The sequence below is a fragment of the Phascolarctos cinereus genome, unplaced genomic scaffold, assembly GCF_003287225.1.
Source record: "Phascolarctos cinereus isolate Bilbo 61053 unplaced genomic scaffold, phaCin_HiC Scaffold_4;HRSCAF=312, whole genome shotgun sequence".
Lineage (NCBI taxonomy): Eukaryota > Metazoa > Chordata > Mammalia > Diprotodontia > Phascolarctidae > Phascolarctos > Phascolarctos cinereus.
The window spans coordinates 308,680,509-308,695,602 of NW_027555847.1; the positions used below are offsets into that span (position 1 = coordinate 308,680,509).

Here is a 15,094-nt window from a genome sequence, read left to right on the forward strand (position 1 = left end):
GGTCATTTTATTATTTTGTTTAACTGTACTCTGATAGCAACAAAGAAGCACCAGTAATCCCTCTGACAATGCAGATCTGCTACTTATAGTTTTAAAGAGTTGCCTGAGCCATAAGAGATTAAGTGAACAACTAAGGAAGGGGCAGCTAGGCAGCACAGTGGATAGAGCACCAGTCCTGGAGTCAAGTGAACCTGAGTTCAAATTTGACCTCAGACAATTACTGCTTATGTGACCCTGGGCAAGTCACTTAATCCTTTTTGCTTCGAACAAAAAACCAACCAAGGAGACTCAACTTCTCTCCTGTGAAAACATTCCTTATTTTTACCATCAGGATATTCTTTCTAACATTTAAATTAAATGTCTTCTGTTGAAATTTAAGCCTGTTCATATCCTTTGACCAATTATCAATTGGGGAATGACTCGTATTCTTATAGATTTGACAAAGTTCTTTACATGTTTGAGATATGAGACCTTTACGTTTCTCCCCAGTTTTCTCCTTTCCTTCTGATCTTGGCTACATTGGTTTTATTTGTACAACAACTTCATATATTAAAAACAAAAGAAGTTAAAAAAATCTAAGCCTGTTCTTTTAGCTCAGTAGACAACAGTAGAAAACATCTGTTTATTATTCATATACTGTATCTTTTTCTACAAAAAAAAATGGATTTTTTTTTAGCCAGGAGGCATATCCAGGCCATCTTTCAAAACCAAACAGCAAAGCATTCTAATAAATGGGCAGCTATAATACTCTCATGAAAGAATAAATGTCACTTCTCTTAACTAAAGATTTTTTTTAAATTGAGCAGTGCCAAACCTATCTTTGTTTTTCTTAATTTAAAAAAAAAAGGGAATTACCTCCCCCCCCCGAAATAAAGGGTATGGCCAAGACAATTAGGCAAGTTTCTTTCAGTTCTAATGTTACAGAACTCTATAAAAGCAAAATGATATTTCTCTAATTTTGCTAATACCTTCCAGCTCAAATCAGCCTCCATCTCCTTTGTATCTTGTATGTACCTTGTTATTTAGGTGCTGTTTCCTCCATTAGAATGGGAGCTTCATGAAGGCAGGAGCCTTGTTTTTGTCTTTCTTTGTATCCTTATCACTTATCAGAGAGGCCGACACATAGTAAATGTTTAATAAATGATTATTTTCTGAACGAGTGGCCATAATTTAAAGGGAAGCAGCTTATATATAAAATGCCAGTTGAGATATGTTAGTCATGAATTAACTATAATGCCTCATTATGGCATGGAGTTGATCTGGTGTCTTCTATGGCTATGTCCATGGAGCCCAAGCTCTGGTAGGTCCTAATCATCTGCAAAGATATATAAAGTGTTTTGCAAATACTTAAAAAAAATTATATACATGTTAGTTGTTGTTGTTAGCCTTGAGAGAGATCCTATGTCTGCCAACTGAGAAGTAATCTTGCTCAGTTGAGAGACACTTGTTTCATGGAAGTTGATTACCTGGTGAATTTTTTAGGCCACAGAAGCTACTAAGGAGTGAAGAGATTGCAACGATTTTCATTGACAGGAGGGAAAAAACCATGATAATAAAATAGCTATTTCTCAGAATATTAAAGGAAGTATTAACTCAGTGAAAATTACCTCTGCAGGCTATAAAATAAACCCACATAAATCATCAGCATTTCTATATATTACCAACAAAGTCCAACAGCAAGAGATAGAAAGAGAAATTCCATTTAAAGTTACTATAGACATAAAATATTTAGGAGTCTACCTATCAAAACAAACTCAGGAACTATATGAACACAATTACAAAACACTTTTCACACAAAGTCAGATCTAAACAATTGGAAAATCAGTTGCTCATGGGTAGGCCGAGCTAATACAATAAAAATGACAATTCTACCTAAGCTAATTTATTTGTTCAGTGCCATACCAAACTACCAAAAAATTATTTTACAGAGCTAGAAAAAATAATAACAAGATTCATTGGGAAGAACAAAAGGTCCAGAATATCAAGAGAACTAATGAAAAGAAATGCAGGGGAAGGTGGCCTAGACATTCCAGATCTTAAATTGTACTATAAAGCAGCAATCATCAAAACTACTTGGTACTGGCTAAGAAATAGAGTGGTAATCAGTGGAATAGGTTAGGTTTGCAAGACACAGTAGTCAATGACTATAATAATCTACTATTTGATAAACCCAAAGACTCCAGCTTCTGGGATAAGAACTCACTATTTGACAAAAACTGCTGGGAAAACCGGAAAAGAGTATGGCAGAAACTAAGCATAGAACAAAATCTCACATCATTTACCAAAATAAAGTCAAAATGGGTTCATAATTTAGACATAAAGGCTGATACTATAAGCAAACTGTGAGAGCAAGGAATAGTTTACCTGTCAGATTTATGGAGAACAGAAGAATTCATGACCAAACAGGAGATAGAGAGCATTATGAAATGCAAAATGGATAATTTTGATTACATTAAATTGAAAAATTTTTGCACAAACAAAGCCAATGCAACCAAGATTGGAAGGAAGCAGAAAACAGGGAAAGAATTTTTACAACCAGTGTCTCTGATAAGGGCCTCATTTCTAAAACACTAAAGTCAAATTTATGAGAATACAAGTCATTCCCCAATCGATAAATGGTTAAAGGATATGAACAGGCAGTTCTCAGATGAAGAAATTAAAGCCATCTATAGTCATGAAAAAAATGCTCTAAATCACTATTGATTAGAGAAATGCAAATCAAAACAACTCTGAGGCACCACATCACACCTATCAAATTGGCCAACATGATAAAACAGGAAAATGATAAATGTTGGAGAAGATGTGGGAAAATTGGAACACTAATGCATCGTTGGTGGAGTTGTGAAATGAACCAACCATTTTGGAGAGCAATTTGGAACTATGTTCAAAAGGCTGTAAAAATGTACATATCCTTTGACCCAGCAATAGCACTTCTACTAGGGTTGTATCCCAAAGAGATCATACAAATGGGAAAAGGACCCACATGTACAAAAATATTTATAGCAGCTCTTTTGGTTATGGCAAAGAATTGGAAATTGAGGGGATGCCCATCAATTGCGGAATGGCTGAACAAGTTGTGGTATATGAATGTAATAGAATATTATTGTACTATAAGAAATGATGAGCAGATGGACTTCAGAAAAACCTGGGAAGACTTGTATGGACTGATGCTGAGTGAAGTGAGCAGAACTAGAACATTGTACGCAAGTAACAGCTATGCTGTGCAATGACTAACTTTGATAGACTTAGCCCTTCTCAGCAATGCAAGGAGCTAAGACATCTCCAAAAGTCTCATGATGGAAAATGCTATCCACAAAAAAGAAAGAACTATGGAATTTGAATGCAGATCAAAGCATACTATCTACTCTTTTTTTTTCCTTCTGTTTTGTTTTGTTACCTCTTTCTTGTGGTTCATTCTATTGGCTCTAACTCTTCCTTATAACATGACTAATGTGAAAATATGTTTAATAGGAATGTATATATATAGCCAATATCAGATTGCGCGCTGTCTTGGGGAGAGGGGGGAGAAAAATTTAAAACTCAAAAGCTTATGGAAGTGATTGTTGATAAATAAAAATAAATTAATAAAAAAAGAAAAGTCCTATGTATGTGTATAGGAGCCCTTTTTGTGGCAGCAAAGTACTAGAAAATTTCTACACTATAAGAATCAATATGATGGATCTAAAAAAACTATGGAAAGATTTATGTGATCTGTTATGAAGTGAAATAAATGAAACAAGGAGACAAGTAAACAATATACACAAGGACTACAACAATGTACATGACTACGTAAATAGAAAAAGCCACACAACAAAACAATTGAAACTGAAGACTACAAATAATAAAGATGAAACTTTGACCCCACCCCCAAGAATAGAATATCATATACCATTGTCAGATGAAGTCATTGTTTCTAATTGGTTGAATTGTTTTTGCTTGATTGTTTTGATCACAATTGTCTTATATTAATTTATCATACAGTTTATCAATTGTCTTTATCAAAATTCTCTTTATAAAAAAGGCAGGTTTGTGTGCAGTGGAGGCAGAGAGTAGAAATAACTGCTGTAAAGACAAAAGGAAACAACAAAATATGTGTTTGTTTGACACTTGGTGTCTCCTATCTTGCCCAACATGAAAGGGTAGAGTCAGAGTCAATTAACATTTATTTATTTGTTTGTGTATTTATTTTTTTGGTGAGGCAATCTGGGTTAAGTGACTTGCTCGGGGTCACACAGCTAGTAAGTGTCGTGTGTCTGAGGCTGGATTTGAACTCAGGTCCTCCTGACTCTAAGACCAGAGCTCTAACCACTGTGCAACCTAGCTGTCCCTCAATAAACATTTATTAAGTTGTTAAAAGAAAAATTAGAGAAAATTACCCCTGCAAGTTGAATACCTATTGACTTTAGAAAATAGAAAGAGTTCTTACCATTTTTTTTCCTGTAAGCTGTCCCACTCTGACACTCCACACATAAATTAGAGGATTACTAAGAAGGAAAGCTAACAAATAAAAGGTATCATAGATAGAGCACTCATGTAAGAGCTAGGTTAAGATCTAGGTTCAAGTCCTCCCTAATAATAATAACAATATTTATATATCAATTTAAGGTTTGCAAAGCGCTTTATAAAGATTATTTCATTTCTGTTTTGTTTTTTGGGTTTTTTTTTTTGGCTGGGCAATGGGGTTAAGTGACTTGCCCAAGGTCACACAGCTAGGCTATTCAGTGTCATGTGTCTGAGGCTGGATTTGAACTCAGGTCCTCCTGACTCCAGGGCTGGTGCTTTACCCACTGCACCACCTAGCTTCCCCAAGATTATTTTATTTCTAGGAAGTAGATGTTATTTTTAATATTTGTATTACATATAAGGAAACTGGGGCAAACAGAAGTTAAATTTCTGGCTGAGGGTCACGTGATTGGTTAGTGTCTGAGATGAGATTTAAACTCAAGTCTTCCTGACTCCAGGCCAAGTGTTTTATCTATTAATCTCTCAGGTTCTAGGCAACTCTTTATGACTCCAAGGTCATCACTGCATCCCTGGACATTTCTGGTTGTCTTGACTTTTGTCATGCCACTAGACTTGGATGACTCTGGAAGAGAGTGAGGATGATGACTTTGTGCAACTCTGCCTCACTTAAAGCCAGTTCACAGGCAAGTCAAGACATCACCCTGTGAAGTCACCGGTCCCCTTCCAAAATGAAGGTTGAACAAGAAGACAGTTTCCATTAGTAGAGCGATTTTCTTTACTGGAGTTTCCTTTCTTCTCTAAATGATGAAATCATAATCTGGACCAAAAACCGAAACAATGAAAAATTTACCAGTTTGTTCCATTTCTCAAAATTCAGTATAAATGCAATTGTGTATTCTCTTACACTTATCTGACATATGATTACATATTCTGATTGAGTAAAGAAGTACAAAGCTCCTTCACAAGATTAATTCTTGTCTTTCTTCATGTACTACAAATGTGTGTATGTGTGTATATACACACATACAGTACATATATGTGTGTATATACACACACATACACATACATACAACATATATGTATATATAAATGAATATATATACACTTAAATATATATATGTAATAGCCACAATAGAAATAATACAATCAGCCAATCAATCAATAAGCATTTACTAAGCACTTATATTCTTGCAGATACTACGTTAAGCTTACATTCTTTCTGATGGGCAAGCTAATATGTAAATAACTAGGTACATAAAAGATATATACAGAATAGAAGGGAGATAACCTTAGACAGGAAGGAACTAACAGCTGGGGAGCAATTAGGAAAGGTCTCTTGCCAAAGGTAGTACTTAAACTGAGTCTTGAAGCAAACCAGGGATTCTAAGAGGCATGGATGAAGAGGGAGGGACAACCAGTACAAACACATGGAGATGGGAGAGGGAGGGTCAGGTGTCCAAGGAACAGCAAGTACACCAATGTATTGTAGAACATGTTGGGGGGGGTAATAAAGTATAATAAGACTAGAAAGCAACAAAGTGGCCAAATGCCAAACAGAAGGTTTTCTATTTAATTCTGGGGTTAATAGGGAGCCCATGGAGTAAGGGAGGAAGGGGGATATGAACAGAACTACAGCAACAGCAATAGAAAAAGGACCATCATAGCCACTCATTTAGGTAGCATCAAATGATTTACCCATAATCACCCTGGGAGGTTGATGGTTCAAATATTACCATTCATATTTTACATATAATGGATCTGAGGATCAAAAAAGTGAAGGGACTTACCCAAGGTCACACAACCGATCCAGCTCACTTTCCACTGTGATAGTTTATTTCCTATAATAGTTTATTTTCCTCTGGTGCCACCCTTGGGAGGCAGCCATTGAGAGGTAGTATGGTATAGTGGAAAATTTTGCTGGATTTGGAACCAAGGAATTGATTTGAATTTTTCCTCAGATATTTACTAGCTGTGTGATCAGATAAGGAAGTCACTTAAATTCTTAATCTCAGTTTTCTCATCTGTAACACTGAGGTAACAATACCTGTACTACCAACCACTTTGGGTTAATGTGAATGATGTCCTTTGTAGATCTTAAAGCATCACAGAAATATGAATAGTTATTCTAGTTGAGTAAGCTTTGGTGTTCTGATGAGATTGAAGAGGCCCTGGGAAGGCTCCGTCTTGATGAAAAGGTCTTATTACCTACCTGCCAAAACTAACCTAAAGTATTCTATATAATATTACTCTCTGGAGGCATCTTCTTTTAAAATGCATATATCCCTGAGGAATAGATAACATATGGAGTTGTTATTAGTCACTAAGCCACTAGTCACTGTGAATTAGTCAAGGCATTACCCTGTGATGTCATTGGTCCTCTTCAAAAGCAAAGGATGGACAAGAAGAAGACAGAATGAGAACTTAGGTCTTCCTGTTTCCAAGTTCAGTAGGCTATCTTCTTTGCCACCTACTCATTGATACTTATCATAGTATCATTCATTTAGAATTGGAAAGGATCTCAAAGTTTACTTTGTTATGATGCCCCTCCCCCCCATTTTCCAGATGAAAAAATCAAACCCTTGGACTCTTGATCTAGCATTCTTTCCACTGTGCCACTTTGTATCCATCATGTGCTAACCTTGTTGGCAATGATGGGCAAACCAAGAAAGATATCCACAAAAATATCTCTGACGTTGGTTCATGAAACAGAAACCTTCACTCAAATATACATATAAATACATACACACATATGTACTTTTTAAAAAGTCACCTTAAAACCTTGAAAAATATTATCATCAGGGATCTCAACTGAAAAACTTAGTATTTTAAGGCTGAGAGGTATTTGATTCCAAGAGACCACACAGAATGCTTTTGTTCTTAAAAAAGAAGTCTGTTCAGGCTACATGTTTCTATGACATGATTTACACATTCCTGATGAGTTTACACAGGTTGTGACCAACACTCCCACTCTGTCATGTGGTTGGCTCTCTGGTCCACTGTCAGAACAGTCACTGTTGATAAACAATATTAGCTGGAGAAGTTCTTCAACCCTATCAGTAGTTATGAGTGACTCTTGACCAGAATAGTTAGTAAATGAATCATGGATTCATTTGTAATAATTTGGATTGGATAACTTAAATTCTTAGATCTCCCCAATTTGACATATAGTGTACTGGGAGAAGGAAGAAGATGGCATCTCTCACAACAGAGTACTACTAATCTGATAAATGGTGTTGACACATAGGAGGAGATTTTCCTCACTAATCAGAATTAACACTCATGTTTTCACAGGATTTCTCTTATGAAATAGAGCTCAGGGAGACCTCACACATACTCAGGAACTTAGATCAGTTTAAATTTGAAATTATAATTCTGATAAGTTTTTCAATTCAATTTGGTGATCAAAAATGTCTTTATCAGAAAAATACAGAATTGAGAGACAAATGGGAAAAAATCACATTTCTGGTGAAAAAAGACTTCCTAGTTATTTCCTTTTTCCTTTCTTGCCTTCTATGCTATAAATTGAGTTAGAGATCAACAGAGTGACTCCAAAAGAGTATTTAATGAATGGCACAACAATTGGATGCCTATTGGTCCTATCCACTTATTTAACATTTAGAATTTGCTTGGGCTTCTTTCCTGAGACCAAGAGTGTCTGCCTCTTTTCTGAGCACTTGAGAAGTTTTACCTAATATGAATTATTAGGATAGCAATGAATAAAACATGAGGTTATCAAATGATATATACCAGTCAATCTAGATCAATTCTCTGATCTATATTCAATGGGTGTATCCCTTGACTCATTTCTGTGTATCACAATTCTTACCTTTGTTATTGGACTCCTCTGATGATTTCACAAATGGACATATATCAGGTGCCTTTATGATGGCCAAGGATATATGCAAAGATCTACAGTTATCATTCAGTTTCACTAGGCACATGAAGTTTTATTGCATTTAGGTAAATGGAGGACAGTGTTGGTGAAGGTCATGAGATCTGCAAGTCTTCATTAGTAAATTATCATTGCTGTTGCTGTTTCCAACTCCACTCTACCCAACGACTCCCTTCCATGTCTGATAGTCTGCACCTACTCTTGCCTTAAAGTCACCTAGAGTTATAAGCTTGTCCTTTTTTGGCACATTGATGATGAGGGTCTCTAGGTCTCCATAAACTCTTTCTTTGACCTCACTGGGATTCATCATGGTGGGAGCACGTGCACTGATGATGGCGGCACAGCTTTTTCCTGCAAGTGGCAATCTCATTGTCATGAGCCTCTTGTTCACTCCTTTTGGTAGGCATACAAGCTTGTGGACTAGATTAGCTTTGATTGCAAAACCTATGTCAGCTTCATGGTACTCCCCATCACTGCAACCACTCCAGAAAAACATGTATCCAGCTCTGACTTTGGTAAGTTGGCCTTCATTTGCAGCCTCGTTTCACATAGGGCTACTATTTGATTATGATAACCGATGAGTTTTCTCACAACAAGACCTGTTTGTCTTTGACATCTACTGGATTGTGTGTTGTCCATAAGTATGTGCACATTACACGTCCCAATGATGAGTAGGATCATCTTTGCAAAAGTTTTTGTGTATGTTTTTGTGTTTCAGCCACAGATAGGATCCCTGCCTGCCACAGTGAGCAGGAGAGGGTTAGATTAAACAAAGCAGGCAATTTTTAGGGCATGTTTTCTAGCTCCTTCCTCACAGCAGGAGGTTAGCAGTGTGGTCTTTAAGAAGACTGCTCAGAGGGACATGGCGATAGAGCATGGGCCCTGAAGGCAGGAGGACCTGAGTTCAAATCTGGCCTCAGACCAAACACTTGACACTTACTAGCTGTGTGACCCTGGGCAAGTCACTTAACCCCAATTGCCTTAAAAAAAAGAAAAGAACAAGAAAAAGTGAGTATAATGCTGCAGGAGAAAACATGGATTTTTAGTGATATAGAGGACTTTCAAACATTCCTGATGAAAAAAACAGAATTGCAGAAAAACTCTGAAGCACAAACCCAGAAGTTAAGAGAAACATAAATAAAAATAAACATGAATGAAATTGCTCTTTCAATTTAGGGCCAGGGAAGATAGAAAAAGAAAAGTCTGATCTTAGTTTGAAAAGAAAACAACATTTAATTCTCAAAAACAAAGGAATCTGACATTTACCCAGTGTTCACTGTGTGTCTGATGTTATGCTAAATATTGTGAAGAAGGCAGCAAAAGTATGGCATATCCTTACTTTAAAGGAACTTACAATCTTGTTGGGGAGACAGAACTGACCCATGAAACAATGAAAGCCATTAGTTGCCAAACTGTTTAATACTGATTGTAAGTTTGATGAAAATGAAGACTAGTATAGGCTACAATAGACGAGGAGGATTTACAGCCAGGAGCAGGAAAGATACCTCAACAGGGGGAATACCATGAAAAAATCAATGGAAGCAGAGATGATCATGTTAGATGGGGGAGAAAATGAAGTGATTATCTGACTAGGACAAAGGTTGGATATTAGGGAGGAATAATGATAGAGTGGGACCAGATCATAAAAGACCACAAAGGGCAAGAAAAAGAGTTTGGACGTGGTATACTGGACAGTAGGGATCTGTGGTACATTCTTGATCAGAGAAGTGACATGAACATGGTTGCACTTTCATTTACTTCTCAAATGAAGGACTTACATACATACAGGTAGAATCACCTGAACACTTCTGACAATTGTATTTTCCTTTTCCTAAACTTAGACATTAGTGAATTGAATCAATTAAGTGATACTCTGTAATGTAGCTATGAGAGATTGCCTTGGCTAGGAAAAAAATAATTTGATTGGCAAACCAAATTAGTATGAGATATTTGATTAAGGATAGGTAGCTATAGGGCCCATAAATGAGCCTATATTTTTGTGTTAGATTAGTGAAGTTGAAATACCCTCTTTGCTAAAAATCAGAAGAGTTAGGACTTAGACTGAGAAACACTTTAACAATCTACAATTTAATTGGTGATTTCTTTCTTGGATTCAGATTGCAACCTCACTATATCTTAATAAATGTTTTTTCATGAGTTACTCTGGTTTTTTTAAAAAAAATATCTGGTAGCCAGGCTTTTAAAACTTAACATATAACATTGTTGGACCTGTGCTTAAGTCTTTCTTATTTTGTAGAACCTTCTAGTGATTGTACTTCACTAGTAGAGCCTTCAAGAACTCAGAATTATATCCATATGACATGAGGCATCAGAGTAAGCCTTTAGTGTAAGAAGATTAGGACAAAGCTTAGGTCAGTTAGAATTTAGAGCTGAAATAATGTTGGTGATATCCTTGGTCACCAACAGCCTTTGCTAGCTTCCTAAACTCATTGAGAAATCTTGGTGATGTTAATATTCCTTCAGTTGCTCCTGTTTCAAGATAACAGTGTATTGGAACATTGCAAACCCTCCCAAATTACATTATTTATGCAGGAAAAATTAAGTGGATGAAAAATGCCTGTTGTGATATGACATGTATATGTCTAACTTGAGCAGATACTGTAAGCTGGGCCAGAACTAAACAGAAAGAGAACAGAAGAGTGAGTTTTTGGGAAATTGCTCAGGGTTTTTAATGAACACAAGCTTCTTCCTGAAATAGAGGTCCATCTTTTTATCACAGTTAAATAATACTTTCCGGTAATACTGTAAATCATTAAAACACACTAGGCAAATGCTAATGCGTGGTTTTCTTTTTTTTTTTAATAAATTTTTATTTCTCTTTTCTTTTTATATCACTTATAACATGTGGCTTTCTAAGTGGCTCATGGAATATCTTAGCCTCCAAAGAATGAAAGCTGAGGATCACCTCCCCCCAAAGTGGAGATGTTCATTGTGGGTGTGAGCAGGTTGCAACACAACAACAATGAGGAATTGTGCAAGATAAGCAACATAAGAATTGCACTAAGAGACATATGACCTTAAAAAGTAAAGTGTTCATACAGAAAAAAAGAACAATAATGGATGAATCTCTAACTTGTTCAGTTGAGAGCCATACAATTTTGACAACTCTGGGAATGTTGTTAGCTAGTTGGGTGGATCCTCTGTGGGGGAGGAAGTGAACAAGAATTGCACAGCATAAGAAGGTATAGATGGGTTGCAATCTGGAAGAGAATATCCACATTGATGATATCATAAATTCATCAAGGCACTGAAATATCTGTCTCCGTGGAAATGTAGCACTTGATTTCTATATTCTTCTATATATTACTTTATTTTTTTTTCCAATGCAGTGTCTCTCTATTCACTTACTGAGACACATTCCATCATTTGGTTCTTTACAGAATTGATACATTCCATAACTGATTTTTACAACAACAAGGGCATTTGAATTACTGTATTCTTTACAGTCAAATGTGTTCATTTGCATATTCTGTGATCTTTTAGACTTAATTTAACAAGAATTTCAAATTGATCCTTGAACAATGACACATGTCATCTATTAGGTTACTTATGGGAAAAAATTAAAATCAGATTGCTTGATTTTTATATATTTATCCAGAAGGTGGTCAGTTATTTGATAAAAACTGGAAGTCATTTTTAAATGTGTCATCCTGTCTTTTCAAAAGTTTTGCTTATCTGTTAATTTTCATGATAGTGAGATTTCTCATATATGAAGCTTTATGTGTTAAGGTATTTTGCATGATGTGTGATGTGATCATTAATAAACATTTCAATGAAGTAGTAGTTATGACATTTCCTTCTTGCAGTCTAAAAACAACTGGAATTTTCTTTCTACACTGAAGAAGTAACTGCTATTCTTTAAGATAGCGGTCATCTTTGCCTTGTTTGATTAATATGTCTACCTGAGAATCTGGATGAGACTTCACATGATGAGTAGCATCATATACCTTCCACTTACTTTGATCTGATTGTAAATATCCATGCAAGGTCTTTCCCCACCAGGGAACAGATTGAACAGAATGATGACACAGATTTATTTTTGTTGGGATTTTTCAAAGAACAAACCATAGTTCCATGGTCTCCTATGGAGTGGCTAAAATTAGACATCTTCTCTGGCTCAGTTGGAAAATTGACATCTATCAGCTTGGACAGCTCATCTATTATATAAGAATACATCCCATACTTGGTTTTCCAAGGTTCTTCAGTGGCATTCACATAAAAACCAGCACCAGTACCAAAGTCCCAGTTGTCATCTTCTCCTTTAAAGCTGTAGCCATATGGACCATTGTTTGGTACAGTGATGATCATGCTCTGCTGTAGTTTGTTGATAACCATTTTTTGGTAATAAAATTATGTTCTGTGCAAGTTAAACCAGACAGGTAATATAGAACAGGACATTTTCCAGTTTCTGCCTTGGGTGGTAATTAGATTCCAAATTTCATTTTATATTTTGGTTTTACATTGTTATACTCATATACTTTTTGAAAACCCTCAAAGCACTTGTTGCTGGAAATCCATTTCAAGGTCATAATCTCTTTGCTATTCAGTTGCTACTGTTTTTCTATTCACTGCCACAAGGTCACTGACAGAAGATGTATGATCCTTGGCTGGTGTAGGCATAGGTAGAGACTGCAGAAAGTGAAGAAGGGAGAGGAGGAAGGAGAGGACTCTATATGTTAAATTATCTAATGTTGTAACCATTTAGACCAGAGGTGTCAAAGCTTTCCCTGTGGCTGACAAGATTAAAATGTAATTAGGAGGCATAGGAATGAAAAATGACCCCAGAGGGGACCAAGTCTGTGCAGTTCATGTTTCTGGGAAGTATTTGTCGCTCACCTCTAGCAGAAGCAGTTTTTAGGAAACTTGTAACTGATCAAATATTTCAGATAAATGGAGGATAGACAATACAGTAACATCTACATATGAAATAGGAAACCCTCCTGATTATCAAGGGCAGGCTTGCATGAAGAAACATGGCATTACCATGAATCATCTTACCAGGCAGATTACCAGAGAAGATTTCCTTACCTTTGATTATACACTGGGTATAGATGAAAGAAATCTGAGAGATGTGAATACAGAAGTTTATCAAGTTAAAAACTTCAAAGCTAAAATTGAACTTCTCTGAAGCTATGAGCCACAGAAATGATTTCTCATTGAAAATCTATATTATGGAAATAACTCTGATTTTGAGACTATTTATGAGCAATGTGTGAAGTGCTACAAAGCATTTTTGGAAAAAATCTCATTAAGGCTCACTCTCATTCATTGCTAAAGGCCAATAATGATTGACATCAAGTTAAAAATGATATATGTGTATCAGATGATGTATTATTAAGAAGTAACAATCTGCAAAAAAAAAAGTGCAATTAGGAAACATTTAACAAAACAAATAACACAATAGATAATGTTAATATGTGGTTTTCTAAGTCAATAAGTGGCTCACAAGGATCCTTTTGTATGGTATTTGTGGTCCCTCTTTTCTGTTGAGTATGACACCACTGATTTAGACCCTGAAACCATGTCCAGGAAGCTCACTTGTGTAATATGTAGCACAGCACAGAACAGAACAGTGGACTAGAAATAGGTAAAATTGAGTGACTGAATGAAAAATCATTTATGAAGCATGTACTTTGTGCCACTCACAGTACTAGATACTCAAAATACCATTAAAAAAGTGAGAGTCCTATAATTTGAAGAACTTACATTCTAATGGGGGAAATGTATATAGGGAAAAGAAATTTAGCTAAGTGTTTTAAGGGGCATATTTACTAGAATCCCTTCCCTGTGGACAGGGATAGTATTTTTTTTTCCCTAAAAGGTATTGAAACCATCTTTGAGATGTAATTACTTAAAGGCAATGAAGGCTCAGGCCACTGATGTAGCTTCCTTCTTGTCTGAGTATAAGTGAAACTTGAACATTGGTTAGCTATGGGCAACATAGGAAGAGATGATTGATCATACTTATTAAATATCTTCCTCCCCTTCCCCCTTGGCTAAATAGACCTTCTTTTCAAATTGTTATATCTTTTACAAGTGTTTAATTTCATTCTCATTTCAAATCTAAACTGCCAAGGTACTGGCCTGAGTCATGCCTTTCTTATAACACCAGGGAAGGGTGTTTGGTTCTGAGGAGTCCCAGGGATGTGAGGGAACCATAGTGAGGTTGATTGTCACTCTTATTTTAGAAAAGGGGTACAAGGCAGATATGAAGATGTCCAGAGTGGATGGACATTTATGTGTGTGTATACATACAAAATTAGAGCATTTTTTATGTTTATATTATATACTTGCACATATAAGAATAAAATATATGTTTATATTACGTACAAGTATATAATGTAGACATATATTTGTATATAATATAAATATATAATGGAATAAATGGAGATGATTAAATACTACTTGTGCCTGGCACATAGTAAGCATTTAATAAATGCTTGCAGATTGATTGATTGTATCTAAGGTCTCAGAATGGAATCTGGTTCTCATGTGCTACTGTGAATGAAATTCCCTTTCCAGAAGTTTCTGACTGCAATGATTAGACAAGACTATTTGTATGATCCTTGCCACAGGAAAGTGTTTTGGCCTGGGGGTAATACATATAATAGTTTTCAGAAAAGTGAGCCAATAGGCTAGTTAGCATAGATTGCCTTCTGGGGTGCTGAGTGAAAGAATAATATGTTTCATTAGTTGCTTAATAAAGTTGTGGCCAAA

At 35.9% G+C, this 15,094-nt stretch overlaps 2 pseudogenes; one reads left to right on the forward strand and one right to left on the reverse strand.

Annotated features, from left to right (window-relative positions):
* Positions 1-12,094: 12,094 nt before the first annotated feature.
* On the reverse strand, positions 12,095-12,906 carry LOC110221945 (S-formylglutathione hydrolase pseudogene; annotated as a pseudogene).
* Positions 12,907-13,152: 246 nt separating this feature from the next.
* Positions 13,153-13,652, forward strand: LOC110221938 (low molecular weight phosphotyrosine protein phosphatase pseudogene; annotated as a pseudogene).
* Positions 13,653-15,094: the final 1,442 nt, after the last annotated feature.